This window comes from Boleophthalmus pectinirostris, unplaced genomic scaffold (assembly GCF_026225935.1).
Source record: "Boleophthalmus pectinirostris isolate CB_2022bp ecotype Guang Dong unplaced genomic scaffold, ASM2622593v1 HiC_scaffold_4, whole genome shotgun sequence".
NCBI lineage: Eukaryota > Metazoa > Chordata > Actinopteri > Gobiiformes > Gobiidae > Boleophthalmus > Boleophthalmus pectinirostris.
In genome coordinates, this window is record NW_026571353.1 from 24,160,364 (window position 1) to 24,177,101 (window position 16,738).

General features: G+C 37.5%; 1 protein-coding gene across 1 annotated transcript in view; it reads left to right on the top strand.

The window, feature by feature from the left end:
* Nucleotides 1-16,738, top strand: part of srrm4 (serine/arginine repetitive matrix 4) — a 90,857-nt gene that overhangs the window by 45,098 nt on the left and 29,021 nt on the right. The gene's annotated exons all lie outside the window — the stretch shown is intronic.

Consider the following 16,738-nt stretch of genomic DNA (forward strand, 5'->3'; position numbering starts at 1 on the left):
TTTTTTTTCTTAATTCAAACAACATATGCTTTAGTTTCTTATTTTAAATACAAATACTTATTGCTTTACTTACCTTCAGTGTAATTAGGTGTATTTCCCTATTTCAAGTACAAAAAGACATGTTTCATTGGTAGATCATTTTACTTGTATTGTGAAATTTACTCAAATCAATATATTATAGTCATTATAATTTTATTTTATTTTTTGTAGAGTAAATAAAGATACACAATGTGTCCCTTGCATTTGACCCATTTTTCAGTGCTTGGCAGCCAGAAATGCCCAACCATAGTGTCCAAGAAATATTCAGATATTGAGTCTTGAATCTTTTGAATAGGGACAGTTCTACAGCTGCTATAGACGGATTATATGTTAATCAACACAGTGGAGCGACCGCAGCCTGAGTGCAGAAAGTTATGATGCTAAATTAAAATTGGTGACTGTGGTATGTCTTAATTACCTGTATACATTAAATCAGGTAAGTGTGTAAATGACGAGAAGAAATGTCTCAAACTTCAGTAGCCGGACATCCACTCATACCTGATAGATATAACTAGTCCCACCCCAGGGAGAGCCTGAAATCTGCTGAAATCCTACAAGACACTGACATGATACAAGACAGGACAGCGGCTCTTTCTGCAGGAGACATGCGCCGTAGAGCACAAAGTAACTTAGTCTGATAATCTCTCTATATCCAGCTACTTACTTACAATAGAAAGTGAATGAACACGAGACCCATTTGCCTAATGTACCTTGTGTTTTGTATGTTCTTGGTTCTTGGTGTCACAGTAATGCTAATTAAAGCCAGCTATGCAGTCATTATTACTCAATCCTCTCCACATACATTTGCATCTGGCTCTTCAGTAAGCTCCTTCATACAGGAAGAAGTGTGCCTCACAAGCTACTAATTAGCCACTAACTAAGGCTGCTTCCCCTTTCTCCGCCTTCACACAAAGAACCCTCTAATCACTTCTAACTCAATTTGGAGCCGAGCGAGCTTTATGGCCCGTGAAAGAGGCAACACGTCACTGCCTCAAAAGTTAACAGCGGGCTTTGACGGGGCGATAAGTGGACCAAGGGATTCGATGGACATTATTCACTGTAATGTTTATTAAAGGGCATTATTGACTCCTTGGTCATACAGCATAGTGTCATACAACTGCAATGATGGGGTGTACTGAAAGGGGCTGATGGCTAGTGAGCATTTCTCTAACAGCTGGTTGGTACAGCTTAATGCACATTCTGCAGTAATGGAATGATATTCTATTAGTTTCAACCATTGATTTTTTGCTATTGATACTTGTATGAAGCTCAATAGAGACAAAGTCGTTTGTTACAAATGAAGAGGTCAATAGCAAAAACAGATATTGCCATTCTGAAAAATTGCCAAAAAAAGATGTTTCTTTCGGTGTCCATCTTCTGAAGTTATTATTAATGAAGGGTTGTAAGAACATTGTGATAGCAGTGAAATACTTTTGGCTGCAGGCCTCCCATGACTTTTTCAAATGGCAAATGGTTTTTGCAGATGAACTCTTCATTTGTAACATACTTCTTTGTCTTCTATTGGGCTTCAGACAAGTATCAATAGCAAAAAGTCAATGAGGGAAACTAATAGAATGTCATTCCAGTATTGCACAATGCAATATTTCACAACTGGTACACCCTCCTCCAGAGACCAGTGGGTGATGTTAATGTACAAAAGAAGACTAAAGGAACATATATGGATTAGTAAATTGAAGTTGTCAGTTTCATGGAGGTAGATGGTGTTATAGTTAATCCAATTAGAGATTGACTTGAGCTACTGTATATCATTTCAAGAGAGTTTGATTACATAAAGTTACAACTTTATCAGTTATTTCTATAATATAAAATATATGACCTTTTTCATATCTATTATATACCAAGAAGTTAAATACATATTGAATTAACATATTTTTCAACTGACCAAATCACAAGAAACATTTGTTCGTACATGTATGTAGTTAAAAATAAAAATGCAGTACAGTTTTTCTTGGGGCAGTCATTTCTTTTGTTGGAGCTGAACTGTCAATGACTGCCCTGGCCTTGAGTCCATGTTTCAAACTTCCTCCTCTTCCTCCTCCTCCTCTTCTTCACTGGGGCCACCCAGAGCTTTGCACTGTACAGGACTTCAATGTAAATCAGACTCTGGAATGTATCTTTCCACCACAGTTTGTCCATTCAGAATACTGTGCCCGGCCTCAGCTCTGCTCCCTCTCTGCACTCTGCTGCATTTGAAATAGTCAAGGTCAGTGTTTAAGGGTTAGAAATTTGTGTTATTATTATATGAAGATATATTTATTATCATGGATCAAAGGTGGGTAAAACAGCCAGAAATTTTACTCAACATTACTCCAAAATAATATTACTCAAGTAAGAGTACAAAGTTCTAAATTAGTTTTACCCTCCTCTGTCCTGGATGTCAACTAGCAAACAAATGCATAGTCTGCATTTAAAAGAAATGTCTGATTTAGTCTCAAAAGAGCTGATTTTATAATTTAATTTACTCTCAAGATAATAGTTAAGTACTGAAGCTTAAAGCATTCAGCTTGGCAAGATCTATACACTAGAGACACCTGATTGTAGTGTATAGCTTTTACAACTTTTACTATATTATATTTATATTTGAAACTATATAGAATTTCTTTTACTATATATGCTAGCTTTTATTCTCTTGAACACTCAAAACAAACAATTCTTTTCATATATTTTTTATAAACTTTGAGTGAAAGTCCAGGGTGAGTAGCCCAAGTGTCAGCATGTAATATGAAGACATTATGGAGATGTTAGCAGAGTTCTCCACATGTTCTTGTCTCTCTAGTGGCTCATCTAATGAAGCACAGCTAGACTCTCATGGATGGCGGTGCTTGTACTGTGCTCAGCCCTGATTTGATCTGAGCTGCGGAGAGAAGGCAAACAGATCTGACTGCCAGAGGAACCAAGAAGGTTTACCCAAGTCAAATGAAGACAAAGACGAGCGGTCATTGGCTCCAAATGGATTTATAAAGCAATAGGCCTTCATCCTTGAGTTGATGATACACTGCTCATTTACAATCCAGAGGTCTAACATCATCACAGTTTAAACTTACTATCATGCATATGTCTCAGTAATGCATTTTGATAAACATGTTTTATTTCTAAACTAGTTCTAAACTAGAACTAGAACTCTGTGTTCTAGTTCTAGTTTCTAGCCTGGAAAATTTAACTAAAACACATGCCAAATAAATTACAAATGTGAAACTTCTAAAATAATCTAATGTGATGATAATACAAGAGGAAAGTTGAAAGACTAGGCAAAGTTAAGGGTGTGACACACCTTGACGATTTAGCCACTGTATTCCGACGTATGAAAAATTTGGCAAATAGTTATAGGTAAGTTTTGTACAAATTATGACCACGCTGAAGCACGCTGGCATACGTCGACATACGCCAAGGTCGTTGAAAAATTTTCTGCATGCTGAAAATTTCGGCAACGGCGATTTGGCATGTATGATCAGCTGATGGTGGAACTCCGTAACGCGAGTGTTGGCGATACACTGCTGTGTGCTATGCATAAGATAGACTGTGGTTTGGCATAAGTTGTGGACGCTGGCAACACACTAAGCCTTGGTTGGTATATGTAAAAATTATAAAAATGTTCTATATAAGTTACTTATACGTTATTTATATGTCCAACTTGTCACGAATATGCTATGTGTAAGCCGAAAAAACAAAACAAAACAAAACAAAAAACATCGATAGTTCAGTGTATGCCAGCATCTTGGGGAAATTCTGGTACGTCAGCATATGCTGGCTAAATCGTCAAGGTGCGACAGGGCCATTATCGGGATAATGCTTTATTACTGAATACACATTATATAACTTTGTGTTAGCCCTTGTTTAGTACTAGCATATCAGTTTTGTAATTCCATTTTAGACCTGATTTAGACCTTGTTTACACCAAGAATGGTCCAGTTATAGACCTTAAAACCCGGTTTATAGACCCCTGGGTGGTACTTGGAAGGCCAAATATTTTTCGGTGGAAGTTGTTGTGAAAGTTTGACAATCACTGAGAGTAGAAAAAGAAGAAGAAGGATTAGTGCACCCCTATTTCAATTTGCACTATGTTGTGTTTGCAGTAGACAATTTCTTTCTTGCAATAGAACAAAATGGCTCTAGATCCACATCAAACACTAACAATCTTTCCTATATCCCCTATTATCCTTTGGGACAGTTCCCTTTCATGGAAACGCACATACATAGCTCAAAGTGTCAGATCTCACTTTGCTTTAAGAAACTCACACCAACTTTGATAAGTGGTACTTTTCACAGTCTATTTACCACTCATCTCAGCTCTCTCCCTTTACGATGAGTTCCTTTGGCCTTTTTACCCGCTCTTTTACTGTGCCTGGCATTTCTACTGTACATGATGACTTTGTGATCCCATTCGAACAGTTTTCCGAGGCTTCAGTGAGCAGTCTGTGATTTAATGATTGCTTAAGGGAGAGAGCGTGACCTTAGTGTAGTATTACTTCACTTTTACATCAAGTGCATGTTGAGGTTTTCCATCAAGATTTCATGCTTTGCCTGGTCACCTATAATCAACATTAGTAACCTTTACTTGTAGTTTGGGTTCTTTGAGGTTCTTGGGTAAATGTCTTTTGTAGCCTGAGGTCTGAATGGCAGAGAATTGACTCATTTGTTCAGTTTGGAAAGTGATTGCCAAGTTCGCACTACTTTAATTTGATTGATGTGCAGTTGGCCAAGCTCTGGGTTCGGCAGTAATTACTCTTTGTGCTTGCCGTGATAAGGAAATTAATCAAGCCATTATGTTGCTCCCATTTTATCATCAGGAGACAATAATTAAATAAAGCAACCTCACTTATCTCCAATGTCAGTGGAGCAGGCGACGTGAAGGCCAAGGAGGTAGAAAGGGGTGCGATTCCTCTGATTGTGGGGTGTGAATGCGCAGGCTTATTGCATATTCAAACACAACATTGTCACTCTGATTGCAATAATCAAGGCCAGTTGTTCTTCAAATGTAATCAAAGAGCCAGGTTATCAACAGGGGATGCAGTCAAACCTGCTTTGTGTGAGGTGTAATAGGTCTTATTTGTCCTGCAGAAATGAATATTGGTATATGATCACAAACGACACGGCTTAAAGCAAACCTATTATGCAAAATTGTCTTTTCAGAGCTTTTAACCATGTTATAGTTGTTTCCCTTCACCGTTTACTCACCCGAAATTATATTTGGAGTGATTTGTGCATGTTTGAGCAATCTTTAATCATGTACTTTCAAGACGCCATATTGCCGTCAGTCAGCAGACGTTATTAGATAGATAGATACTTTATTTATCATGAAGGAAATTCATTTTTCGGCAGCATCAATGATACATAATAACAATAATATAGCAGTAATTCAATTTATAGAGATGCGTTTTATAGCCGTATATGGCGTGTGGAACAAATGACTATGGCATTTAAGTCATTTTAGATGAATATTGCGATTTAAAATGTGCAAAATATAACGGGTGTCAGAGATTATGACTATATAGAAGACACACGCACAAAAGGTCTTCTTTAAAGTTGTACTATGCAACTTTTAGGGTGTGGTTCCTCTTGTATAATGGTTATTTTTTTCCTGGAATGTTTCACAGTATGGCATTTCGTTTACTAAAGCGTATTAAACTAATCAATCTTGCATTCATTCAGTTACATCTGTTTTACTGTGTGGTGGCGCCTTTCCACAGATGTAACCCATAACTTTGCCCGGTGGCTCCACTTATTTGTACACATGTAGATTGATAAGTGTAATGCCAGCTGTTTTTACCTTTAATCTAAACTGTAAACTAACCTAAACTAACCTCATGACATACTAAAAATGTCATCAAATGTTGTCTCACTATGCAATTTAGATCTAATTTGGTGTAAAATTCAATATTTGTCTTAATAATTAACCAGAATATTAAAAAAAAAAAAAAAAAAGAAACAGAGCTTCAATCATAATAAAAACTTTGGACATACTCACATCCAAGTGCGTTGTCAGCTCTCCATGATAAAAGTTGGCTCTTAGAATTTATACAAAAACAAACTTCAAATTGCCTTGAGCTACTGATATTTCCTAACTGGAGTTTAACCACCATTAAAAACTTTTGTAGCTATCACACAGTTCTCCACCATCGTGCATTGTAGCAGAAAAAAAAGGAGCGGCCAATTTAAGGCTTGTTCCAGCAACCAGGCGAGATTTGCATTTGTGCTCACAATTTATCTGGTCTGTTGGGATGTCAGTGTAGTCTATTCCCATCTGAACGCCACTGGGCTGTTCAGGATAAATGACCTCTGCATGAAGGCGATGCATAAGGGGGATTCACAAGCTTAAGAAAAAACAAGAACATGGAAAGTGTATTATTAACAGGCTGAACTCAGAAGTGGGAGTCAAACTGTCGGCTTGATTTATTACAACAGTACTGCCTTACTACTTATTCTATTGCACATGATGACCTGTCCTATCTATATTCAATATGTTTTACACCTATATTTTATTCACTATGCCATAGGAGTATCTTTAGACTTCAGATATTGCAATTTCAAATACTGAGCTTGTTGGGCAGTGTGTGCTTTCTGACTTCCAGCAAAATATTATGACTACCACAGATTTATATTGGCATGATCCCAGTTGCTAGTGGGTGAACCGTAGGCTATAATTAAACCCTTGTTATGCATAAAGGTTAATTTAGTCTTTCAGAGAGTTACTTTTCAAACAGGTTTACTGCAGAGCCATCCATTTGTTCTCACATTTATATATTAAAATGTTGAATTTAAACTTTTAATATGGGTTTGAGTTGTCTATTGAAGGTCAGATTAAACAACAAAGCAAAATTTCTGTGTTCAGTCTTGGTAGATATGTGGCGAGCTAGCAAGAGACGGTGAACTAGCCAGAGTTGCTGCGTGTTTGCAGATTAAAGGTGCACTATGTAACCTTTCTGGTGGGGAGTCTTCTACCTGTTTGTTACATGGAGATGCTATTGCTTTGCCTGGGATGCTCCAAATATGGTACCAAATGGGGTAACTCCTCAGCTCTCTATTCCCTCATTTTTGTTATTTCTAAGGTTTTTTTTCTCAAAATGAAACCCGAAGTCAAGTTATTTTTATTTTTATACCGGATTCCTTTTCATCATGACCTCTATATTATATTTGTTGTCAACTGCTGCTGGATGGTTGGGTGCAATTGATGGCCAAACTGGGGAAAAGGGGGATAAAGTCTGATGCAAACTGATGATAAAGGAAATGTGGGAACAAAAAATATATATGTAGGCACACTCCCATACTAAACAAAAACAAAAATACATTGCATTCCTACTGTGAGTGGGGTCACCTCTCCACAGATCAGTAACTTGACCTTGTAGCATCTTCATGGCGATAGGTACAGTATGTTCAAGTCCATACTGTGTACCATTCAAAGCAACATACCTTCTATATTGAAACTAGCAGTAAGAAAAGTGTGGGTTTACAAATGGGACTGAAACTGCGGTTACAAAGATGTACTTACAGTGTTATCCTTGATCATTATGTTAAATCATTCCCGAATGCACTACCAGCTTTTAAAGTCATCCGCAGCTTTTCTAGTCGCCTTGAGCCCAGAAAGATCAGTTTCACTCAAGATTCTGCTCCTGCCCTCTGCTGACCGGGAGGCTGCTGCTCTGCCAATGCACACCACCAACTGAGTATCACAGCAAGTGGCCACTCTCTGCCCTGGATCCAAACCAATAGTCCTTATTGACGCTTATTAACAGATGGCCGAGGGAGTACACTGCAAAGACTAAAAGCATCATTACCCAGAATCTATGGTGTAAACAAGATTGGAACGCACACTAAAGATCTTTTTTTTTTTTTTTTTTCCTGATCTTTTAACCCCAGTAGAGTTGTTAAGAGATGATTTCACAGCTAGCTTTGTTTTTATTGTTTACTTTGCCGTAATTCTGCCTATCTTGGACCCAGAAGTGACATCACACTAACTCTATAGTAATGCCCCTATACTCAGATCCTCTTCGTGACATTTTTATCCCTCAGCTAGTATCTCTATCCCACAATAGTTTATAAAATATAGACAGGGCTATTTCAGATCCCTGTAATTTCAAAACGCCAACTGTCATTTTGTTAACCAATTCCAACCAAAGTGAAAAGAAATGAAGACACAGATTTGCTGATTTAGGGTAACAAGAAAACTGCTTACACTTCAATGTTTTGTTGTCCTCTATTGTATTTGATTTTTTTGGGGATCTACTGTATATTTTTGACTGGACTGTGATAATGATAAGTGTGTTCAATGCAATAGTGTATACAATAGCATTCTTCTCCCCATACTTTTGACAGCTTTTCTGCTAAGTAGACTTGTCATTGGCTTGTGCAACATAATTGATTAGCAGCACTTAATTGTATGTCAGTGTTACTATGGGACTGTGGCTGACTGATCGCTCCAGAGGCTCTTAACATTTAATCAATTGCTCTTTAACCCAGAATATCCACTTTGTATTAGAAGTTTCTGGAAGCACACGATTTTGTTATTTTAGAGACTGTCATTCTAATTTGCAGTACTGAGGTCATTGTTTTTACAACTATATTTACACTAGTCTTGTGTTTATAAATAGAGCACTAAATAGTTTAAGTTGGTATTTGAATACGCATTTTATAAGTGTTCAAAATAATATTGCCACCCTATAGCACCTCCTTATGGCCCCACAAAATACTGCATAATACATTTTATATGAGACTGGACCCCAGTTTATTTTGCGTTGAAAAGGTCTGGGCCTTGCAGTGTGCTCTGGTGTGAAAAGGTTGAGACCCTGAAGCTGTCTGATCAATTTATGTTATTAGGTTCTTTTTTCAGACCAAGAGTTTGTTTTTATACCTGACAGACAAAATAGAACCGGAGCATAAATGTAATGTCATGTACGAAATACCCTGCATGTCCTGCAATAAAACATACATTGGGGAAAAAGTTCTTTACGTGAAAAAAAGGAATATAGAACAGAATGTGAAAAGGAAACAGCGAAGGCGAAACATGAGTAACAAAACAAAAAGCAGAATAGGAAAAACTCAAATCGACCATTTGTGATCACTGTAAAAAAAGAGAACCACATTATGGACTGGGACAGAGCAAACATCACTGGGACAGAGGAAAACAAACACCGTCGCTGGAGTAAAGAGGCAATCAAAATACGGAAACATGCCCATGGGACTATAAACCGGAACAAGGGGGCTTTTTTACTTTCACACACCTGGGATACTGTCCTGAAGAAGTCGGACTGCCTCCACCGGTAAGAAGACAGCCCTAAAACCTGTATAAATCATCTGACCCAACACGTCACAGCAACATCACGTGACCACTCTGACGAAGACCGCTAGTGAGCAGTCGAAACTGTCAGGTATAAAAACAAACTCCTGGTCTGAAAAAAGAACCTAATAACATAAATTATCGGAAGACCAAATGCCAAATGAACCTCACTGGGCTGTCTCATCAAATCTTCAAATCTGGTTAGAATATATACTTTTGAAATTACGTTATTAGATGTTCGGTGCTTGCAAATCAACTTTTCAAAATGAAAAAACAAAACAAAAAACCCCCCAAAAAACAGACATATACCAGACAATTACAGTATTTCTTTCAACAAATAGGCTTTTTATTTTGATAGTCATTGGTGAAGCAGTGACATCTCCACGTCTCTGAACTGAACAGATTTGGTCGTGACTCCCAGAAGCACCAGGTCATGTGGGTTCTTCACGCTCTCCTCAAATCGACTCGACATGTTTACCAGCCTGCTTCCCAGAACAGAGCTTCTTATGTGCTAATTCGAACCATTTGGCTCATCCCCACTCAGCATAATCAGGTTGTTTGGATAGTCAGATGGAGGGCTGTTCATACACAAGTGCAACAAAAGTAAGATTGAGTTAACATCTGAAAACAATTAAGAGGGATGTAACAGATATCAGAATACCATCAGTGAATAAAGGTGCTCTGCAACTTTTCTGATCGAGGGCCAGTCACTGTGGGGATGTTATTGCTTTGTCAGGCATTAAACGCATCTCTTACACTGAATGAATTACAAGTTAGGTTATCGAAGATATCTAGTGTCATAAGTTTAATGCTATCCTTTGAAACTTTTCAGACAAAGCAATACCATCTCCGTGGAGACAAGAAAGTAGCACGTCGTTCATCAGAAAAGTGCACTTTAATATTTCATAGTATTGTTAGTACTTCTACGCTGAATTGATTACACATTTACTGGTACCGTTGTTTTCTTCTTGCTTCAAGGTTAAATATCGATCTTATTTGTGTCTCTCCACCTTGTTTAACACATTTATGCACAATGCTATATTATGAGTCCAGCATGAAAACACTTATGATGAAAGTATAGTTTTGAATAAGGTTTAGCTGGTGTATTTTTAATTAATTATACTGATCATTATATTAATTTTAATTAAGAAGCTATTAAAAAATCATTTAAGATAATGAATTAAAACATTCTACCTCCTCCCAGCACTTGTGTCTGAGTGGGTTGCCTTTTTTTTTTTTTTAATCTATTATAGAATATGAAGTTTACTCCCATGTTAGACCTAGTTCAGCCCAAACCACATTAGTCCTTGTTTTAGACCTGGTTTAGATCTTGCAGAACTTGGAAAACCAAATAATTTCTTAGTGTAAATCGTTTACAAACCACATATTGAAGACATTATAAATTAGACCTGTCATAACACATTTTAAATGTTATATACTGCTGAAGAATATATTGATAATAAATGATAATACTGAAACTTATTTATGTCACTGATACAATAACCTAAAGTAGAATTATCTCCAAAAAACTGTTCTAAATGTGTAATTAAAAAAACAAAAAAACCCAAAAACAAAACATGAAACACAATGAATATGAATCGCAAAATGAAAATTATTGTTCAATCTAATACTGTATATACTGAACGATAATTCCTGTGACAAGCCTATTCTAAATCATTATTTTTATGTGGATTTAAGGCACATTGTGTAACTTTTCTAGCCAGACTGGTGCCACCTAGTACCTCCGCTCAATTTCATTTCTCTCCAGCAACTAGGTCAGGAATCAAAATACAATAAATGGTTCATAAAAACCCCGGAAGTGCAAGTTCGGGCACCAGCCAATCAGTGAAGAGCCATATATTCAGTGTTGTCAACAATTCCCGAGATCGAGAATTTAAAGCCGGAACAAAGAGAATGTTTGGTGAATTTTATCAAGGGGAAGACGTTATTGCCCTTCTTCCTGCAGGATCTGGGAAAAGCTTAATATACCAGTTAGCCCCATTAGCGCTGCATTACATACATCACAACCAAATAGCAGCGAATGGTTAAATGATAAAAAGTACCCGCCTACCGTCAAGCGAACGAATTCCAACGTTGTGAGGTCAGATGGTTTGTGCAAAGTGAAACTAAATAAAACCAAGTAAAACCGGCTGATGAATCAGGCTATAACTTTTCTGGTGGAGGGTGAAATTATTTACTCCATGGAGACATATTGCTTTGTCTGGAATGTTTCACAGTATGGTATTAAACCTTTCCATCTACATAGAAACCAAACCAGACCAACTTACAAATCAGATCTGTGGAGAGACAAACCACTCACAGTCAGAATGCCTGTTTTTTGTTTTGTTTTTAGGTATATGTGAGCTGTAAAAAACAACCTGTAATTGAATAAATGTAAAGTAGAGCTGTTTAATGTCATACTGTGGAACATACCAGGTAGAGCAGTGGCATGTCCACAGAAACAAGAAAAAAAAATTACATAGTGCACCTTTAACCAAACAGAGACATTCTAACAGTGTTTGCATGGGGCTCAAACAACAAAGCAAGAAACAACCCTGTACTTCCGTCACGCCACTTGGTAATATCCGACAGCAAAAACGTAGGAATGAAACACATTTGAACAGAAGGGAGTGGAGATCAGAGAAGCATCGCCTTACAAATATGTTAAGATCTCATTCTGTCAGTAGCAAACAGACACTAGGGTTAGCATGAAAAACCGTGTTATGTATTTGCCGTATATACTCCCCGGAGATCTTTTGTACACACTCCACTGCACTAAAGCTACCCGCCGAACGCCTCCAGTAAACACTTGCTTTCAAATAGCAGAGTGCAGATGAAAACGCGCTTTTGCCGAACGTAATTGGAGCTTAGAATGGCAATCTGTAATAATTGCAGGTTAGATTCCAGTGCAAGCCAATGGCAAACATTTGATCTGTATAGTCCTATTTGTTTGGGACTTTTAATGGCTGGCCTGCCCGCACCTGTACAGTGTCGCCTGATGCCCTCCCGCTGTGAGAACGAGCCAGGTGTTTGGTATGGCAGCTGGTAGATTACTTATGCAGATATTGTAGCACTTTATCTCAATTTTACATCGCAAATGAGCTTTGGACAATGGAAGTGTACACAAGCTCTGATGAGGATCCTGTGGCGCTAGCAGTGGATAATATTTTATGAATTCTCGATGTGGAGCGGAGCAATCAGCAGACGCACAGATGGGTAGATTAGATGTTTCGGATTACAAATAGCTTTTGTCCTTAAGAACGTGCTGATGAAGTCGGGTAAAAATAGTTGGTGCATCATAAAAAGGACAAATGCAAAAGAGCTCAGCCAATCTGTCACTTTTCAAGGCAGTGAAATAATTATACGAGAATTCAACAGAAAGAAAACAACATTAAATACACATATTTATATTTAGTATTTCTGCACTAATTTAGAGTTGAAGCTAACTGTATATGGATGTCACGCAATGGTCCATGGTGCAAACAGAGAATAACAGTACCACTTTATATGTAAAATCCTTCAGTCATCCAGGTAGAATCCGTGGCAAAGGAGAAATTCAATTTGTCAACTGGACAAAGTTTATTTGGTTGAATACATTTCGCAGCTCATCCAAGCTGCTTCTTTGGTTCTGGTCAGAATGTGGTGTACCACTTTATAATAACTATACCTTCATTTTATTTAACCTTTATTTTACCAGGCAAAACATTAAACATACATTAAAAAGCCTTTATAAGAATGATTCAAGCTACATAACTACTTAATTAAGGGGTCAACGTTATAAGCCAGGGTTAGGGGATTAAATAGCTGTATTAATTATTCTGGCGACACGGTGGCTGAGTGGCTAGCACTCATGCCTCAAGCAAGTGCTACAACCTGGTACAATGCATCTCTCCGGTTAAGGTTAATGTATATTGTGCACTGTCCCTGTCTCATTAAAAAATAAATATGATACATGTATTAGTCAAGTTTTAAACAATGAAAAACAGTAATTGAATCAACAAGCAATAAAACTATCCATAAGTCGCCTATTTAGACAAATGTAGCCCATTTCTTTTTCTTTTCAACATTCAATTGAGCAATATTGGAAAACAGAAAATCCCAATTCAGACATGTATGTAATAGTGAAAGAATAACCATAGAAATACTAGCCTTACTAAGACCAACATGCAGATCGTGATAAGGCAGCCTAAAACCAACATGCAGATCGTGATAAGGCAGCCTAAAACCAACATGCGATCGTGATAAGGCAGCCTAAAACCAACATGCAGATCGTGATAAGGCAGCCTAAAAAAAAAAATCTCTTGCAACCCAGTCTTTGAGAAACAATGATCTAGAGCACACTTAACAGCTCAAATTTTCTTACCAACAACATTTACTACCTCTCTTCTGCAACTTCAGTATTTCTTCCACTTTACTTCACAACATTATCCAAAGCTGCTGTTTAATTTGGCATGATTAGTGGCGTAAATCTGTTCTTGACAAAGTGATTTATTTAACAGGACATAAAGTACATTCACCTGGGCCCCCTGTTGTAGGTAAATGACACAAAGTAAAAGTGCGTGTGTTGAAAACCCCTCCTCCCTCACATCCAAACACGACGGCTTCTGTGGCTGCTTCCTGTCCCAGCTGTCAGCATTTGTTGTTCAAGTCTCAGTACAAAACCTCACGGCACACGCTTCAAAGACTCTGACACTATAAACAAGGCGTTGCGCTGTTGTCGTCAACCATGAGTGAAGCAGACCCTTTGTGAAACAATAGCAACCTCTGAAAATGTAGTTTAAGATGCAGTTTTAGCTTTATCATTGTTGCTTGCAATTTAAAGGTCCTATATTGTGCAAAATTGTCTCTTGTGAGCTTTTAGCCATGTTGTTACTGCCTGAAAAACATACTTCTACTCAAAAATATTGTGAAAAACAGTCTTGCTGTTAACAAAGTTGCCTCTCCACAGACCTGACATGGAGATAGATAAGTTAATGCCAAAAAGCAGCAGCAGGAAAAGCAGAAACATCTTTACTAAAACAGGCAGGGAGCAGATACTCTACCACAAAAGTTACACAGTGCACCTTTACGATCTGACACCAGTGACAAGCTGTACATGCTGTAAAATTGGATATTTTACTCACACAAGTTACATAAATATCCACTCGAAAACACATCACAGTTTTTTTCACTTTGTTATATAATTAAATATGTGAACAAGAAACAGGAAATATATTTACTTTCCAACAAGAGAAAATATCCAGAAGTCTTGAGCGAACTGCATGTATTAAAGTGGGAGACAGGGGGTTCTTGGGTCAAAAAATCTCCAAAACTATCTCACCGATCTTAAAAACATCACATCCTAACAGAGCGCTCGGTGTACTTCTTGAGTTTCCCTTGTGGTATGGCAAACGAATCCCAACAGGATTTAGCTGGATTACCGTCCATGTACTTCTTAATCATCGACTTCTATGAGCACTTAATCCTCTCTGTATTTGCATACATTTCAATCATTTTACCAGTTCTCCAATAGTCCCTGTGCTGTGATTACCTTCTTATGGTCAGAGAGATTATGGGGATTGAGGCACATTTGGCAGTTATAAATGGTATTCCTTAGATCTGGGATTTTATAGCGTGAAAAGTTTATTTTTTAAACATTGTAAGTTTAGCGTTTAGTGTGAAAGGGCATAAGAATGTTCACATGAGAAAAGTTGATATAGTGTCAGATAGAAAGGAAATAAGGTTGCAAATGTGTTATTCTATTTTATATTATTATTATTTGGTTGAGTGATAATATAAGTTGACCCACAGGTTGGTGGTGCAATTTCAGCTCCCTCAGATGAATGCTATGCTACAAGACACTTAACCCGCCTCGTCCTCGGCGTCTGCATAGACTGGTGTGTGTGTGAATGGGTGTGCCTATAAGGTGGAAAAGTACTATAAAAATTTGGCCATTTACTATATATATACACTACCAGTCAAAAGTTTTAGAAAACCCACATTTTTCCAGTTATTTACTTCAATTCAATTTGTGCAAGTCCAATGAAGAGCTTGAAATGGTACAAAGGTAAGTACTGAACAGCCAGAGATTTAAAAAAAGATAAAAGAAACAAATCACAAGTCCAAGCTCTGCCAAAACTACCTCAGAAAAAAAGAACAAGATGAAGAAAGAAACCCCATCGAGCTGGTTTGGGATGAACTGAACAGAAGAGTGAAAGCCAAGCAACCTACAAGTGCCACACATTTATGGGAACTTCTGCAACAGCCCTGGGAAGAACTTTCTAAAGAATATTTAATTTCTATTGTAGAAAGAATGCCACGGGTGTGTTCAGCTGTTATATCTGCCAAAGGTGGACACTTTCATGAATCAGAAGTTTAGAATATGTTTTCGTCAACAGTAAACAGTAAAAAAAAAACAAAAAAAAAAAAAACATTCCCCGTTATACATTCACCTTTATTAAAAGCTTTGGATGATTTCAGGTCTGTAATAGCCAATCTCTAATGAACTATGAACTACTGTTTGCACAAAAACGCTTGTGGGTAAAAGCGAAAAAAAAAGGGAAAAGTGTGGTGTTCTAAAACTTTTGACCGATGTCTTTTTTAACAATTGTTGTCACAAACGAGCCATGTGACTGTGGCTGGAATGGGCAATTGAAATGTGCTGAATGCTTGCCCGTACTGTTACCCCAGTGGTTCATATTTAGAAAAACATCCCACAAATTTCTTGGTCTTTTACAAACCAAAACTTTTTTCCTATCTTTTTTTTTTTTTTTTTTACAAACCCATACCGGTGTAACATTATGACTCTACCCCTGGATATTCATGTGAAGATGTTTGTTTCTTCTCTCAAAGCAGAAAACAGATGGCTACCTTTGGCTGTGTTTGGAAAGGCTCCAATCGAAGCAGACTTTGGCCAGGCCTATTTTCACAAGTACACTTGCACCTGTAGCTACAACAAATTGTTACATTTTGTTGGAGCTGGAGCTGGACCAGTCTGAGGCAGATTGATTCAGACCTGTGATTTCTTTGTGGAGTTTGTAGAACAATTGCCTCTCTTGGTTCTGAGCCTAAAATGGCCAATACAAAGGTTTGGTGTTTTGTGCCAGGTCAGGTCTGGTCCGCTCTTGTGAAAATTACCTGAATTGTTATTATTTGACTAGATTGTAGTAGTTAGAGTGAATATAGCACGTTTTCATGTTTTTGTAATTATGAGTTGGTTTGGAAGGGTAGTACTGATGGTAAATAGTTCTCATAGTTCTCATAGAAAAGTACTAAAACAAGAAGTAGTGGTGAGTTCTAAAACAGAATAACTCTACTTATGTCATCAACACAGAAGATAGTCAAAGATTTTCTTGATGTTAACCAGCAGTTACCATCTGAATATGTACTTCAAGAAATGCATTTATGGGGTTACTGTATTTGGGAAAA